This window comes from Haematobia irritans, chromosome 1 (assembly GCF_050003625.1).
Source record: "Haematobia irritans isolate KBUSLIRL chromosome 1, ASM5000362v1, whole genome shotgun sequence".
Taxonomy (NCBI): Eukaryota; Metazoa; Arthropoda; class Insecta; order Diptera; family Muscidae; genus Haematobia; species Haematobia irritans.
Genome location: NC_134397.1, coordinates 280339043 through 280356145, shown reverse-complemented (window position 1 = coordinate 280356145; position 17103 = coordinate 280339043).

Below are 17103 nucleotides of genomic sequence, written 5' to 3'. Positions count from 1 at the left end.
AAGCACATCCACATTCGTTTGGAATTGCTTAAATTCCCTCACTATATCTGCTTTTAAATTCCCTAGTGTTAGGTCGGGGTACAGTTGGATGCGGTTCCAATACCATTTGTTAGGTCTACCCTCCAATAGGTGATGAAAGCCATCCACTAGCTCCTGGTCCGGAACGCCATAACTGTTTTGTAGCCTGCCAACACGGAATATAAACTCTTCGACGGATGGGGTTTTGGGTGTTCCGTCAAACTTCAATCCCCATTTTCCCATGAACGGGTATTTCGGAGCATAAGTACGTTGATTCATATTCGGAGATGACACATTTCCACGACTATGTGTCTGTATTGGGCAATCACGTGTTTCGTGGCCATTTCCTATTACCGATCTCATTCCAGATGGCATATCGTGGGGCCAATCGATATTATCGGAAGTTTCTTGGGGATTGTTCGAATGGGCAGACGAGTTAGATAGCGCAACCTTGACCGCTTCTGCCACAGCCAACCTCATTTCTGAACGCATCAACTGTAGCATCGACTCCTGTGCCGCTCCTACTGCAGCCTCCATAACCTCGAACACGCTGGTACTGTCGAGCCCCACTCTTGCATTAATACCCCCGCCATGATCGGTAATGGGACTATAACATGGCTGAGTGATCGTGCTGTCCCTACTTCTTTCCCTCGCCGAAGCATTTCCCTCCTGATCTTCATGACGAGTAGGAGAAGTTGACACATTATGCGAACCAGCCTGCCTTCCACTATCCGCTCCTGTAGTGTTTGCTGCCCCATTGGGCCTTGCCGGTACTCTCGCGTATCTCGAGAACGTAGGATCGTCAGGCATGTTATTAAATCAAATATTCAATTCACTTAGAACTAAATAAAAAAAAAATATTCCAAGTGGGTATAAAATTATCCCACAAAACAAAAAAAATTATCAGAACACCAATAGCGAACTTAAAATGTCAAAAGTCGGTAAAGTAAATTTATCCGTCGGTTCGAATAACAAATTTCATCAAACAAAAATCCTATGGTAAGAAGATATGTAGTATGTTGAGTATCTATCATAAATCTAATGTGGTAATGAGAATTGGAGTTCCAGGGTTGAGACAGATAATTTCATCAATTTACTCGAAACGATACACCATAAAAACAACGCAACCAACAAATTCTCCTAACAAGCCTCACACGCTACACCCAAAACTCATATTTGTATAAAGTGTAATGTGGAGACCTTAAAAACCGTACTACAGCAATTGGGAAACCGAAAGAAAGAAATACGGCATAATCCTCAAGACGTAACACAAAAGAAAAAAATCGGGAAAGGTTAAGCTAAAATACACAATCGAAACTAGCACAAATTTAAATTTATAAAGTTGTACGACTCGCCGTGCTTCAGCTACAAGAAAGAAAATAATTGAACAATTGGTGCGAAACTTGCATATAGGAATCCATAAAATGTTTCCTGGCAGTCAGTTTGTGCATCAATTATCAATGACAAATCACCCCAATCGCATTAGGAAATATCATAAAAACATTGTCCCAGACACATTAAATGTAGATCTGCCATTGACGTTGGGCGCCATCTTGTTGTGTGTGTTCCAGAGCTGCAAATTGGTGCCAATCCAATTCAATTCACGTCTAGGCTCTCGTTGTCCTCTTGATCGGCGGTTTCGTGGTACGCAGAAATCTCTACCAGCTTCGCTTCAGCCCTCGTGGAGTCCTTGCCGACCACTAGAACAATTCTACGCCACACAACAAAAATAAAAAAAAACACAAGCGTACCACTTTCTAATTTGTTTGGGTCATGTGCATCCTATGGTGTATATTTTTCTTCGAAGTAAATAAATACATCGGGATTCAGGTGTTGTTTGAACCCCAGTCAGCCCTCCCTATGGGTGGCTTAAGAACCAACCCCCTTGGACCACTCATATAAGCATGAGGGCCCCCGAAAATACCACAACCCTGGTCCAATCTACATTACCTCATATTCGCTTAATTAGAAATCATTGCATATCAATTCAAATTACAATACATTAGAATTCATTTATTTCGAAAAGAAACATTGGCCGCCAATTGAGTTCAGAGTAATAAAAAAAATATTCATATCAAAATTTTATGCTATTAGTAACTAATATATATCTAGGGTAATAACAAAAGGTTCGCTGATGGATGGGGTTCTATCCCACTATGAGACCCATATATACACTGCTGAGTAAAATAACGATTTCCATTTCGAAATCAGAAAGAACTTATTTCGCGTTTAGAGGTCCTGCCAGTGAATTAGAATTCCAACCAATAATTACAAATTAGGTGGTATGTATATCACGTTTGAGCTTAAACAATATCGGGTCAAAATTCAAGTATAGGGGTAATCAATTCTTCATCGATTTATAATAACAATATATCCTATCTTAAAACGTAACAATATTATTAGAAATAAGATACACGAAGTAAAAGCTTATAAATATGACACGCTATTATTTTTTTCTTCCAATGTGTATTACACCGAGGGTGATTCAGAATGTTGGGGAACAAGTGAGATGAAAAGTAAACAGAAAATAACAAGAAAACTCATCCAATTCGCCTAAATCGATCGACTTTTGCTACTACGGTTGACTCTTAGACTTTAGTTAAACACGTTGTCTTACTTTTAGGAACCCAAGTACTGATGGTTATACACACTCAAAGAAAAAATGTAATACTAAATATCTTGATTAAATCCTGGTCGAAAATATTTAATTTTTGTACCACCATATGCGAGAATAAACTTGTGTCTATCAATTCAATCAAAAATCCTGACCACTTAAAGCGGTTGTCTTGGGTAATTTAATGAGTATTGGAAACTAAATCGCAGCATTTGCATTCACCAACTTACGATAATAAATTTAAAATGTTTCCTTGCTTAAATAATCACTTGTATCAATCTTACGTACTACATTCGAATCTCTATATACTTATATATACAGGCAAATTACTTACTGTAACCTAAGTGTACATACGGTTTACAACGATCATACAGACCGTACAGATGTTGATGAATCGGTGACGTCAATGTATTGTATAAAGTCCTAGCTTTGATTCCGTTACGTAGGATTCGCTTCTGGGTCGCACCCACAGGTGACGCTTAGTATACTCCCGAATCTCGGTTTTCGTCCTACCTGGTTTAAAATGTACCCAGCAATAAGTCTGGTCCGGAATCGGAGTACTCCAACCAACGCTGATAAATGATGGCAATGTTGACTTGTAGACGCGAAGGTTCATCAAATCACGTACACCACGTGTCCTATCCGTCAAGGGTGGGGGTAGAATGACCGTTATTCGAGATCACGCACAGTCTGTGCGGAGCCCCACTTGGCGATCACAAATTTACAAAATTGCCACTTCTTCAAATTTAGGCTCTACCCTTATGTACAATGGGATATGACTGATCAGACCTCGCAACCTCTGCCGCGCGGCTAACGTTCCGTATGAACCTTTCCAAGAAAGGGGAGTGAGCTTCCAAAGCCTCTTGATTACCTCCCACCAATGGAGTCCCTCGACGAAGACTCGCCCGAGTATACCAAGCAAATTTAACCTGGAGTTGGCTGCAAGTAGCCGGCAGTAGGGCACCCTTCTCAATCTCGTGCCTTCAGCAGTAGATATTCTCCAGCACACTCGTAATTGATAGTCGCTTCACCAATATAGAAAAGCCGCTCCAATATCGCCACGTGATTAACTCCCAAAAAAAATCAAAATCTTATTTTCGGCCTCTTTTCCGTGGTTGCGACCTACCTCAACCAATTCTTCTTGGGAAAAAAAAACAAGCTACTTCCCGCCACTTGACAGAAACGTCAATTCCTTCCAACCATTTCCCACCGTCTCTGTCTAACCACTATAGAGTGTGCCTTGTCTACACTATCGATTAACTCCACTACGGGCGGTCCATGATATGTAATCGAGGTAGCGACAGTTGAGTCACCTAAGCGTACCGTACCGAACGGCAATATCGACTGTTGGGTGTTGACATAACAAAACATTACAAGTGCAACCAATTAAAATGGTTAAAAACAACAAATTGTTGAAATCAACAACTTCTGGATGAAAATGTGCATCACATCGTCAGTTTAATTCATATGCTATTATCAGTTTAAAATGGATATTTTGTGAACTCCTTCTACTGGAAATCAATTCTAACACGCGGTCCAGTACGTTCCTAATTTCAAATTGCCCGCATGTTAATAAATTGTAATGCTGTTTTATGACACCAAAAGGAAGGAAATCGAATTATCAATGCAAAAGTGTTTACTAATAATGTTTAAGATATTTAAAGTTTTGTTGTTTGTTTTTTTTTTTTTTTTTGTTTTTGTTCCTATTTGTTGATATGTTTAATAAGATTATTATTTAACAATTGGTATTGTAGTGTATTATGTAGTGTCCCTGCCAGCATTTCAAAGTTCCATTTCATCCTCATCGCTACCACAGACTCGTAAATGTCACCACAACCATCGCGAACTGTGATGGGGGAAGTATATCAAAAAATACAAAATGTACATGAAAGTATTTTGCCATCACTACTGTTAGAAGAGCCATTTTATTTTTTGTGAAACGCCAAGCGCAACCAGCTTGTTATATTTTATTTAAATAAAAACGAAAATAAAGTTCTGAAAACATAGATATTACGCTTAAAATTGTGAAAGGTATATGGTGAACAATTTTTGACTTTCCAAATGGAATAAAGTGATAGTTTTTCAAATATTTTTCCGGACACGCTGCCTCCATTGGGAATAATAGTATTGGCTGATAGACGCTACAACATTTAACTTACAACTTGTAACTCAACATCAATCTCTTATTAATGCATAAAAATGTGTTAAATGTGATGTGATAGTCGTATAAATGTTATATTTATGAGAATTAATAAATGTTTCATAAAATTAATAAACATCTAAACAATCGTGTTTTACTTGACCACAATGATTCTTTTACAACTATCTTAAAATGCACTTGGTCTGATTGTTTGAAGAGGCTCTTATTGGCGTCCTTCTAAATGTATCCAGAAGGGCTCCTAATAATTGCACTGATGCGATACTTTTTTGTAGTAACTTGGCGTGGTACAACTTCTCAATAGTGACGGCGCTTTTCCGAGGAGTTTTGGATATCGTATACGACTGTTTTCGACGTAGTGGGGATTCTCAGAAGCGCCCCCAAATTCAAAAAATGTTGGCAGGGGTAGTGTATTATTATATATTTTATTTTGATAAAAATGAATAAATTATACAAAATTCATAGAATTTTGGCTTTGACTTTCAATTTGAAGTGGGGATATCATTCATACAAATTTAGGTTGAAAAGTATTTGCAACGATGTTAATTTTGAATTTGACTCGCATCGAAAATTGTTTGACAAATTATTGAGTAGCGATGCATTTCAATTTGAGGATAACACTTGAGATATTATTGCTAATGTGTTGAATTTCACTGTTGAGGGTAATGTCTGTTTTTTGTTGAGAACGCGATTTTCTCAACTATTTCTCAACTTGAATATTACCCTAATTCTTTGAAAAAATGTTTGAAAAATTGTTGAAATTTAGCATTTTTCAAACGTTTGTGTTTATTGGGATTTAACATATTTTTTTCATTAATGATAGAATGATGTTAATTTACAAGTGGCAAGTTTCATGTTGCAGACTTTATCAGCCAGTGTTTTTATTCTCGATGGAGGCAGCGTGTCTGTCAAATATCTGAAAAACAATCACTTTATTCCATTTGGAACCTTTATCACCAATATCCTTTACCCTTTAAAGGGCGGTACTCTGTTCAGTTTATCGCGTTGAAATTCCATGCAAAACTACGAGTTGACCCTGCCAGCATTTCAATGTTCCATTTCATCCTCATCGCTATCACAGACTCGTAAGTGACACTACAACAATCGTCAACTGTGATAGTATTTTGCATGTGATATATTCGCATGAAAGTATTTTGCCATCACTATTGTTACAAGAGCCATTTTATATTTCGTGAAACACCAAGCGCAACTGGCTTATTATAATTTATTTCAATGAAAACGAAAATAAAGTGCTGAAAACATAGTTATTACGCTTAAAATTGTGAAAAGTAAATTGGTGAACAATTTTTGACTTTCCAAATGGAATAAAGTGATAGTTTTTCAAATATTTTTCCAGACACGCTGCCTCTATTGGGAATAAAAGAACTGGCTGATAGACACTACAACATTTAACTTACAACTTGTAACTCAACATCAATCTCTTATTAATGCATAAAAATATGTTAAATGTGATGTGATCGCCGTATAAATGTTATATTTATGAGAATTTATAAATGTTTCATAAAATTAATAAACATCTAAACAATCGTGTTTTACTTGACCACAATGATTCTTTTACAACTATCTTAAAATGCACTTTGTCTGATTGTTTGAAGGGGCTCTTATTGGCGTCCTTCTAAATGTATCCAGAATGGCTCCTAATAATTGCACTCATGCGATACTTTTTTGTAGTAACTTGGCGTGGAAAACTTCTCAATAGTGACGGCGCTTTTCCGAGGAGTTTTGGATATCGTATACGACGGTTTTCGACGTAGTGGGGATTCTCTGAAGCGCCCCCAAATTCAAAAAATGTTGGCAGGGGAAAAACTGACGTAAATCGATCAGTCAGTATTTTCATAACATGGCACCATTTGCAATGTGAATTAAGAAATAATTTATTTATAGAACTGATTTTCGTGAATTTATAATGCAAAGGTGGATCGGATTATTATTTAAATCCGATCCGATCCGATAATTGTGTACCTTTTTTACTGTTTTGTTTTTGGTTTTAGCGGCTAACTTGAACTTAGTACTTACCTATACATGACGCAAGCCAATTTCCTATCTTCCTCAAGTTTGTTGTCTTTGCCTCAAGTTTAATGTCTTTGTATTAGAGACATAGAAATAATAGATGACCCATCCGTGTCAAACGCAGTCTGACAGTTCCCAAAATGAGGAATAAACGAAGAAAATAGGGGGAATTACAAATTCTCTCTGACATACGTCTTTCAATCGTCTTTGTGTAAAGATCATTTTGTGGACTCTTAAACAGACTGTGAAGCAATTTTTTTTGTGAAGCTTTTAAAGCTGTGTGGTGTTTTGTGAGGCTTGTAGCCTGATAATATATTGTTACGTTTTTATATTTAGGCGTTTTTTTATTACCCGACAATTAAAACACAGTTCTTTTAAATAACGACAATCTACAATTTATTTACTATGACTTCACACTTTACAATTCGTTCACACTGAAGTTATTCGTTTGACGCTTTAATTAAGACTGACTCGTTAGCAGCATGCGAGCGCTTTTATATATGACGGTGTGGCAATACGAGAACATTCTGGTAGCACTACAATATTCTGGCAACGCCAGAACATTCTTAGACAATGCTAGAAGGATCTACGGCCATTAAGTCATTCATCTGGTGGCCGCTAAACACATACACACTCACATAGATATACGCTCGCATTACTACAAGAACAAAAACAATGACAATATACAATGAGATGAAATGAGAATGCAAAATAACAAAGAAAAGGGGTTGTTATCAAAGAGAGTGAGAACTTACATGAAAATAAGCAAACAAAAGAACATAAAAGAAATTCAGGAAAGTGCTAGAAAATGAATAGATGATTCCAACAAGTTATAACGAAATTTTATCGTTACAATTTGAAATTTAAATTAACGGAAACTAATTTAAATAAACTTAAATCTATAATTATCAAATTCGTAACACTGCCTCCCGCTTAAGCCTGTTCGTCCCGAACAGGCACAGAACCTGTTCCGTAAGGAGCCAATCGTTCCAGATGTACAACTTTCATCTTTGATCTAGGGCTGTCGTCCTTCTGAATCCGGTATACAACATCATTGATCTTCTTGATGACTTCCCTGCCAACATTTTTTGAATTTGTGGGCGCTTCTGAGAATCCCCACTACGTCGAAAACAGTCGTATACGATATCCAAAACTCCTCGGAAAAGCGCCGTCACTATTGAGAAGTTGTACCACGCCAAGTTACTACAAAAAAGTATCGCATGAGTGCAATTATTAGGTGCCTTTTTTAATAAATTTAGAACGACGCCAATAAGAGCCCCTTCAAACAATCAGAAAAAGTGAATTTTAAGATAGTTGTAAAAGAATCATTGTGGTGAAGTAAACCCCGATTGTTTAGATGATTATTAATTTTATTAAACATTTATAAATTCTCATAAATATAACATTTATACGACTATCACATCACATTTAACATATTTTTATGCATTAATAAAAGATTGATGTTGAGTTACAAGTTGCAAGTTAGATGTTGTAGCGTCTATCAGCCAGTGCTTTTATTCCCAATGGAGGCAGCGTGTCTGGAAAAATATTTGAAAAACTATCACTTTATTCCATTTGGAAAGTCAAAAATTGTTCACCAATATACCTTTCACAATTTTAAGCGAAATAACTATGTTTTTTGCACTTCATTATCATTTTTATTTAAATAAAATATAAGAAGCTAGTTGTGCTTGGTGTTTCACAAAATATAAAATGGCTCTTGTAACAATAGTGATGGCAAAATACTTCCATGTACATTGTGTACTTTTTGATATATTTACCCCATCACAATTGGCGATAGTTGCAGTGTCACTTACGAGTCTGTGATAGCGATGAGGATGAAATGGAACGTTGAAATGCTGGCAGGGTTTGTATGGGCCTTCCCACTGTGTTTGCAGTTTGGGACACAGTCCTTTCTTTCGTTGCGGGTTAAATAGCAGAACCAATTCTTCTTCTTGGAAGCCCTCAGTATTTACAGCACGATCGTATCTCGCCTTCATTCTGTTGCTGACCATTTTTATTTTGTTGCGCACTGATTCGTGAACTTCTCCGAAAGTGTTTGGGATGTCGTTTCTGTTTTCTTCCATGGCGAGCTCATAAGGTTTAGCGCCGAATATCAGATCTCCAGGCAACTTTAACTCAGTTCCGAATAGAACATTGGCCGGTGTTCGAGAGGTGGAATCATGAATGGCAGATCTATAGGACAGCAAAAACTTTGGTATATGCTCGTCCCAGTCCCTCTGGCCGTTGTCCACCACTTTTCGAAGATGTTCCTCCAGGGTGCGATTAAACCTTTCTACCATGCCATCGGGTTGTGGATGTAATGGCGTAGTCCTCGTTTTCTTGATACCAAGGGATTCACATATCTCTTTGAATATGGCCGATTCAAAATTTCTTCCCTGGTCTGAGTGAATCTCGGACGGCACACCGTAGCGACATATCCAGTTTTTGTTGACCACATCCACAATCGTTTTTGCCTCTTGGTTTGGAATTGCATACACCTCCGGCCATTTGCTGAAGTAATCCATGACCACAAGGACATAACGGTTTCCAGAATCACTTACTGGGAAAGGGCCTGCCACGTCCATTGCTATTCTTTCAAACGGGGCTCCAGGTCTATACTCTTGCATAGGACCTCGACTTTTCCTTGTTGGACCTTTCGCCTTCATGCACTTCTCGCAATTGGCTACCCATTCAGCAATTGATTTCTGGCATCCAACCCAGTAGAATCGTTGCTTCACTTTCTCGGCGGTTTTGGTTATTCCCAGATGACCTCCACTGGGACCATTATGGAACTCCGCCAAAACGTCTCTTATTTTGGAATCTGGAACGATGATCAAGTTTCGGCTGCTCTTGCCATCTTCGCTTTCCCATTTACGTTGCAGGGATCCATTGACTAGAACTAAACTATCCCATTGAGCCCAGTATGCTTTCATAAGTGGACTTTCGGCTGCGATGTCTTTCTTGCTGGGTTTCTTATTTTCTTGTTTTGCCGAAATAATTTTTCTCAGAATGGGATCTTTACGTTGCTCTGTTGACCAGTCTGTGCCAGATTCGATGTGTAACTGCCTGACATTTACAACTGTCTCCTTTGGTTCAGCCTTCGAGTAGCGTCTGTTTTCTACATTGCAATGCCGTCGTGTCAAGGCTTGATCAATAACTTGTTTGCCACCTTTTCTATTAACCGCAAAATTTGAATTTGAGTCGCTTGGCTTTGTGGTCGCCTTCTTCTGATTATTGTTTAATGGAGATGGCGAGATTGACCCCGACGTTTTACGCCACGCTTTACATTCCCGGGAAAGATGTCCAGCCTTATCACAGTTATAGCATTTCATTCTAGATTTATTTGCTTGCTGCTTCATTTCTTGCATTATCTGCTTTAGAGCCTCTTTTACCAATTCAATGACCGATTTCGATTCTTCACACTCGGTCTCTACTCTGCGTACTTTGTGAATTTGAGGCCGTGCCAGCAAACTCGCAGTCTCTTGTACAAGTGCAAATGTTACTGTTTCTGTGAATGTAGCTTTTTGTGCGGCATATGTTGCACATTTGATCTCAGGGTCTCGAATGCCATTCACAAAAGTCTCAATCTTGATACGATCTATAAGAGGATGATTCTCTCCAGGGTATGCCAAAAGCACTAGCCGCTCAACTTCTGTTGCGAAGTCTTGTAGGGTTTCATTCGATTTCTGGATTCTTCCTCTCAATTCCATTCTGAAGATGTCCTGCTTGTGCTCTCCACCATACTTGCGTTGAAGTGCCGCTATTACTTCATTATAGTTATTTCTAGAAGCAGCGGGAATGCTTTGTATCACATCAGCAGCATTGCCCTTTAATGCCAATAGAAGTTCAATTGCTTTATCATCGTCATTCCACAAATTTCTACAAGCAACCATTTCGAATTGGAATTTGAAGACATCAAATGACGTTGAGCCATCGAAAACAGGAGTTTTGATTTTTGAGCCCTCGATGAGGCGCACTGGGCCACCTTTAATTTCCAGTTCTGACATTTTTTTCTCGATGTGCAGAAACTTCTCATCATGAACCATAATTTTCTCATCCACGGAAAGAACTTTCTTATCCAATTCCACAATTTGATTTTCTATATGGCCCACACGTTTCTCCATGCCTTCAGAAATTTGTTGTAATTTTTCGTTGAGAATTCTAGAATTTTCGTCGAATTTTTCTTCCAATTTTCTAGAACTTGCTTCCATTTTTCTAGAATTTTCTTCCATTTTTCTAGAATTCTCATCCATGATTTTTCTAGAGTTTTCCTCCATCATTTTACTCAAAACACTGAGCATTGATGTGTAATCTACGACACTCGAAGCCACAGATTGAGTTTCTACACTGCTTGTATTGAAGAGTATTGATTCATCAATGTCTTCCTTATAATCAAACTCATGCGTCGCAATGTCCATATTACGCCGTTCAAACTCTTCCAGTAGACACTTTTGAAGCTGGGCCTTATTGCCTGTTGTCGGCAGCTCCAGTTTGCTCAATTCCTTTTTTAAGTCTTCCACACGAAGCTCATTAAACTTCATTGTAGATTGTTTTTTTCGTTATTTCACTTCCGACACCAATTGTTACGTTTTTATATTTAGGCGTTTTTTTTATTACCCGACAATTAAAACACAGTTCTTTTAAATAACGACAATCTACAATTTATTTACTATGACTTCACACTTTACAATTCGTTCACACTGAAGTAATTCGTTTGACGCTTTAATTAAGACTGACTCGTTAGCAGCATGCGAGCGCTTTTATATATGACGGTGTGGCAATACGAGAACATTCTGGTAGCACTACAATATTCTGGCAACGCCAGAACATTCTTAGACAATGCTAGAAGGATCTACGGCCATTAAGTCATTCATCTGGTGGCCGCTAAACACATACACACTCACATAGATATACGCTCGCATTACTACAAGAACAAAAACAATGACAATATACAATGAGATGAAATGAGAATGCAAAATAAAGCTGAGTACTATGTTCAGTTTTCAAGCTGAAAACCAGCTTGTTTTCACGGTTACTTTTTTTAATTAACTAATTTAGAAATATAAAATTATTTGCAATCAATTCCTTGGATCTTTTCCATCCATTATTTGGCAATACTCGATCAAAATATAATCGTCTTCATAAATATATTTGTAGTTTTAACTTAGTGTTTTGGTGAAAAAACCGAACATAGTACTCACCTTAACAAAGAAAAGGGGTTGTTATCAAAGAGAGTGAGAACTTACATGAAAATAAGCAAACAAAAGAACATAAAAGAAATTCAGGAAAGTGCTAGAAAATGAATAGATGATTCCAACAAGTTATAACGAAATTTTATCGTTACAATTTGAAATTTAAATTAACGGAAACTAATTTAAATAAACTTAAATCTATAATTATCAAATTCGTAACAATATATTTGGCTGTGAAGCTAAATTGAAACTTTTTGGTTTTTGGTGCTGCTAAACGATTTATTTTATCTTCTTTTGTCAACACGGAGTGCTGGTTTTTTGTGGAGCAGTTAATTTTTTCTCCATTATTTCTGGTGTGAGTGGTGGTAAGAAGTGGTGAGTGGCTGGAGTGGTGGCCATGAGGAGTGATGATGAGGAGAGGGCTGGGCCCTCGAACTCACTTATTATTTGTCATATTGACAATGTAAAAGGGAAAAATAAGAATTTTTCCAATAATGGAAATTTGTCGAAAAATATGGAAATTAGTGGCGTCGGTCAAGATGGCGGCGTAGAAGTTGGCGGCAATAACGGTGTAAATGTGTGTGTGAATGGCGGCAAACAAATGAGACGAGGCGATAATGCTGAACTGCAAGAAAACAAGAAAAGGAGAATTAATGACAATGAGGTTAGGTACACCTCGGATTTCTCAGGTGAGATAAATGTTTTAGTTGACACATCCGAAGTTGAAAATATTAAAAATAAAGTAGTCAAAAACGGGCTGTACTTTATTTCCAAAATTAAAGGTATAAAATCTGAAGAATTTAAAAAAATTAAAAAAGTGGTGGCCATTGGAGTCACCCTATACAAAGTAACGTTTGAAGATGTGGTGTCTGCAAACAATTTCCTAGATAATGAAGAGTTGAAAGAAAGAAAATTGAGAGCGTTTGTTCCTAGGAACTTCATTGAAACTTTTGGGGTTGTGAGACATGTTCCTCTAATGTTCACGGAGGAAGAAATAATGGCGGACTCAGTATCGTCAAAGAAAATTTTGTCGGTAAAGAGATTTGTTGTCAGGGATGAGAAAGATCCTGAGGTTTTTCGTCCTACTGAAACAATAAAAATTGGCTTTGCTGGTGATAGTCATCCGGAGTGGTTTATCTTTGAAAAAACAGTCCTGAAAGTGGACACTTTTTACCCCACGGTTAGGCAGTGTCATAATTGTGGAAGATTAGGTCACACGAAACAAGGTTGTAGATCCAAGAAGAGGTGCATCAAATGTGGAAAGGATGAAGAGCAATGCTTTGGCCAATGTGACATAAATTTTTGTATTCTGTGTAAAAATAGTGGTCATACTGCAAAACAAAAAGATGTATGCTCGGTGTGGGCAAAAGAAATCCAAACTAACAAAATAATGACAAAAAAGAAGATGTCGAAAAGGGAGGTTCTCCAAATGTATAATAGGGACAACCGTTTTGATTTACTTGCCTGTGATGATGATTTTCCTGAGCTGCCTAAAATGGGGAAAAATAATGATAACAACAAAGTTTTGAGAGATAGAGAAGTAAATGAAATACTCACGCCTTTTACATATAGTTCTGTAACCAAAAAACCTAAAAAACAGTATGTACATCGTCCAGGAGTGGAAATGCAACCCAGAATGTTTCCTGAATCAGTCCCATCATCACCAGTGTATATGACGGAGGACCTGCGAGTAAAAGAGCTGGAAAAATTGACCAAAGAGATGATGACGTTTATGATGGATTTCATGAAGATGACGGGTAATGAAGTGGCTGTTGGTGCGATGAAACATTTTTCCTCAAGACTAAACAAAGTTACATCAAACTGTGGTTTACCTGATGATAATAATCACATTTCTAATATTCGTCATGGTTAAAATTTGTCAATATAATATACAATCGTTTAACAAGAATAAAAACTCACTTGAATTTTATCTAAACAACTATGGTTTTGATATTGTAGTACTTTCTGAAATTTTTGCGGAATATGCTGATTGCAGAAATAAGCTAATCAACTTTAATCTTATTCAGAAGTTTCGAGGCGATGGCTATGATGGTGTAGCCATTGGTCTTAAGAAACATATCAAATTCTCAACAATAACATATGCTTCTGATTTAGATATTGTAATTGTAAAAACAAGAAATCTACGGAAAAATCTAACTATTGCATCAGTATACTTTCCCCCATCCTTGGCTCTGGATGTCTTCGCAGAGGAGGTTGGGAAACTCTGTCTTTTTCTGGATAGACATGAAAATCCAGTCATGCTTGGGGATTTCAATGCTCGAAATACCATCTGGGGTGATGGGACCGGAAATAGAAGAGGACGTGAACTGAATGAGATTATCAATGGCACTTCTTTCAGATGCTGGAATAATGGCAAATGTACTTTCAGAAGAAATATGGATTCGGATGGTTCTGTTTTGGATCTATCTTTTCTGCGCATTGGATTAGATGGTTTATGGGATGTGTGTGAAGGATATATTGGTGGAAGCAGACACTTTCCTATTTCAATTACGATAGAGGAAGGTAGAGAGAAGTGCTCTAGATTCCTCTGCAAGAATAAGCTTTTTAAATCTCTCAGAAATATGGAGTTGGAGCCGAATTTAGATATTATTGAAATATCCCTAAAAGAAGAGGTTGAAATGGCCAAGTGTGAGGTGGACAAAGGAAGATGTCCTAAATTCTGGTGGAACGACGAATTAAAAAGGCACTTTAGATTACAGCTAGCTGCTACAAAAAAAGCCAGATTTTCCCCCAACTATGAAAATTTGGAAGAGGAAAGCAACTGAGACTTGGAAGGAGGCGGTAAAGAAAGCCAAGAAACAGAGTTTTCTGGATAAATTGGAGGAGGTAAATGCCTCGAGAAATACTAGAGCTGCATGGACTTTCATCAACAATGTGCGGGGTAGGAATAATCCTGCCAGGACTAATTGGAATGAGGACAACAGCCAGGCATATCTGGAAGTTTTAAGAGACCAGGTCAAGGTCTCAGAAGACCAAGAATCGGATTTTGTACTTGAGGAAAATGAGAATGATGTTAATAAAGTTGAGCCTTTTGAATTTGAAGAATTGGAACTATGCTTAAAGAAAAGAAAACCCCGGTCAGCGGCAGGAAATGATGGGATCACTTATGAGATGATTAATGTGCTTCCTGGCATTTCCAAAAGAGCTTTGCTTACGGCTTTTAATGATGTATTTTTAAGGAATGAGATAAAAATCTCCTGGAGAACAATAAAAGTAGTTCCTATTCTGAAAGCCAACAGAAATGCTGATGACATCAAAAACTTTAGACCCATTTCCTTGATATCGGTCTTTATGAAATGTATCAACTTAATGATTAAAGACAGAATCATGCCAATGATTGAGAGTAATAGACTAATTCCACAACGGTCCTTTGCGTATAGGAAAAATTCATCAACGAACACATGTCTGAATGAATTTTTACACAGAGTTGCAATTCTCAAGAAAAATGGTTTCAATGTTTTGATTTTGTCTCTTGACATCAGTGATGCGTATAACGCTGTGCGTGTAAATATACTACATGAGATGTTAGTTGAATCTGGAATTGACAGTAATTACTGTAATTGGATCCGAAACTTCTTGTCGGAAAGAATTCTGACCTTAGGCAAGGCGGAGGTTGTGGTCAAAGACGGCCTGCCTCAGGGCAGTTGTCTTTCGCCTATCCTTTTCAACATTTACACGGCGGCGCTTCATGCAATTGAGGATGAAAAGACGCTCATTTTTCAATATGCCGATGACTTTATAATCATGTCCTTTGATAAATGTTTTGAAAAAGCCAAAAGAAACCTTTTCTCCAAAACAGCTCTTTTCTCAGATGAATGTAAGAAACTTAATCTAGATTTCAACCCTCTGAAATGTAAAACCCTGTGCTTTTCAAGAAATAACACCAGAATCATTGGCCTCGAGATTGGAGATAATATCATAAAGCAAACCAAGAAACTGAAATTTCTTGGTAGAGTAATTACCAGCTCTCTTAACTTGAAAGATCACTATGATGCAATAGCTAAGGAGACCGGTAATAGAATCAATCTTTTAAAATGTGTGACCTCGATCCGTGGTGGATTACATCCTAACTATGCCCTCAACATTTATAAATCTGTAGTACGATCCAAGATTGAATACTCCAGGACAACCACTGCCCATGCGCCTAAATACGTTAACAAGAAAATAGAAAGTATGCAAAATAAAATGCTGAGAAGATGTCTTGGGGTCTCTTTTTCAACCCCAAATCATGTGGTATATGCCCTTGCGCATGAATTGCCCCCTTCATATAGGGCGAGGTTACTCACAGCCAAGGAATTAATCAAAATACAATATAACAACTGGAATTTATATGACACTATATCTGACAATCCGAAAGTGAAATCTAGTTATAGTAAAGTATACTATGATTTCAAAAACATATTTGACAACATTAAACATGTCTCTAACCCCATTTTTTCTAATATCATTTCAGTAAGATTCAACCTATTATCTGGGAGTAAAAAAGACACGCCAATTGAAGCCCTAAAAGTAATATATAATAAAGAAATAGCTGACTACAAAGCTGATGACTATGACATATACGCAACGGATGCGTCAGTGGGAAGCTCCTCAACTGGCTGTGGTGTCCTAAATGTGAACTATGACCAAAAATTCCATTTCAAAATTGATACCTCAATGTCTTCTACTTTTGGGGAACTTGGGCCTTAGTCAAGGCCTTGGAAATTGCTATAGAGGATGAGTCTGAGAAATGTGTCTTTTTCACTGATAGCCTTGCGGCCTGCAAGATTATTGCAAGTGTAAAGACAAACAACTATATTGCTGCCAGCTTCCATGAGAAAGTAGTAAATTCCAATATTAAAAAATGCCAAATAGTATGGATACCGGGTCATAGTGGTATCAAAATCAATGAGGTGGCGGATGATATAGCTAAACTGGCCAGGGAAGTGGGAGCTCCCATTAGGGCTGATCTTACTCCAGAGGAGGCCATAAGGAAAATTGAAATCTGTCTATGGAATGAATGGAATAGAGAATACCAAAATATTTGCAATAACAAAGGTAAAACCTTTTTTAAATTGTGCCCTAAT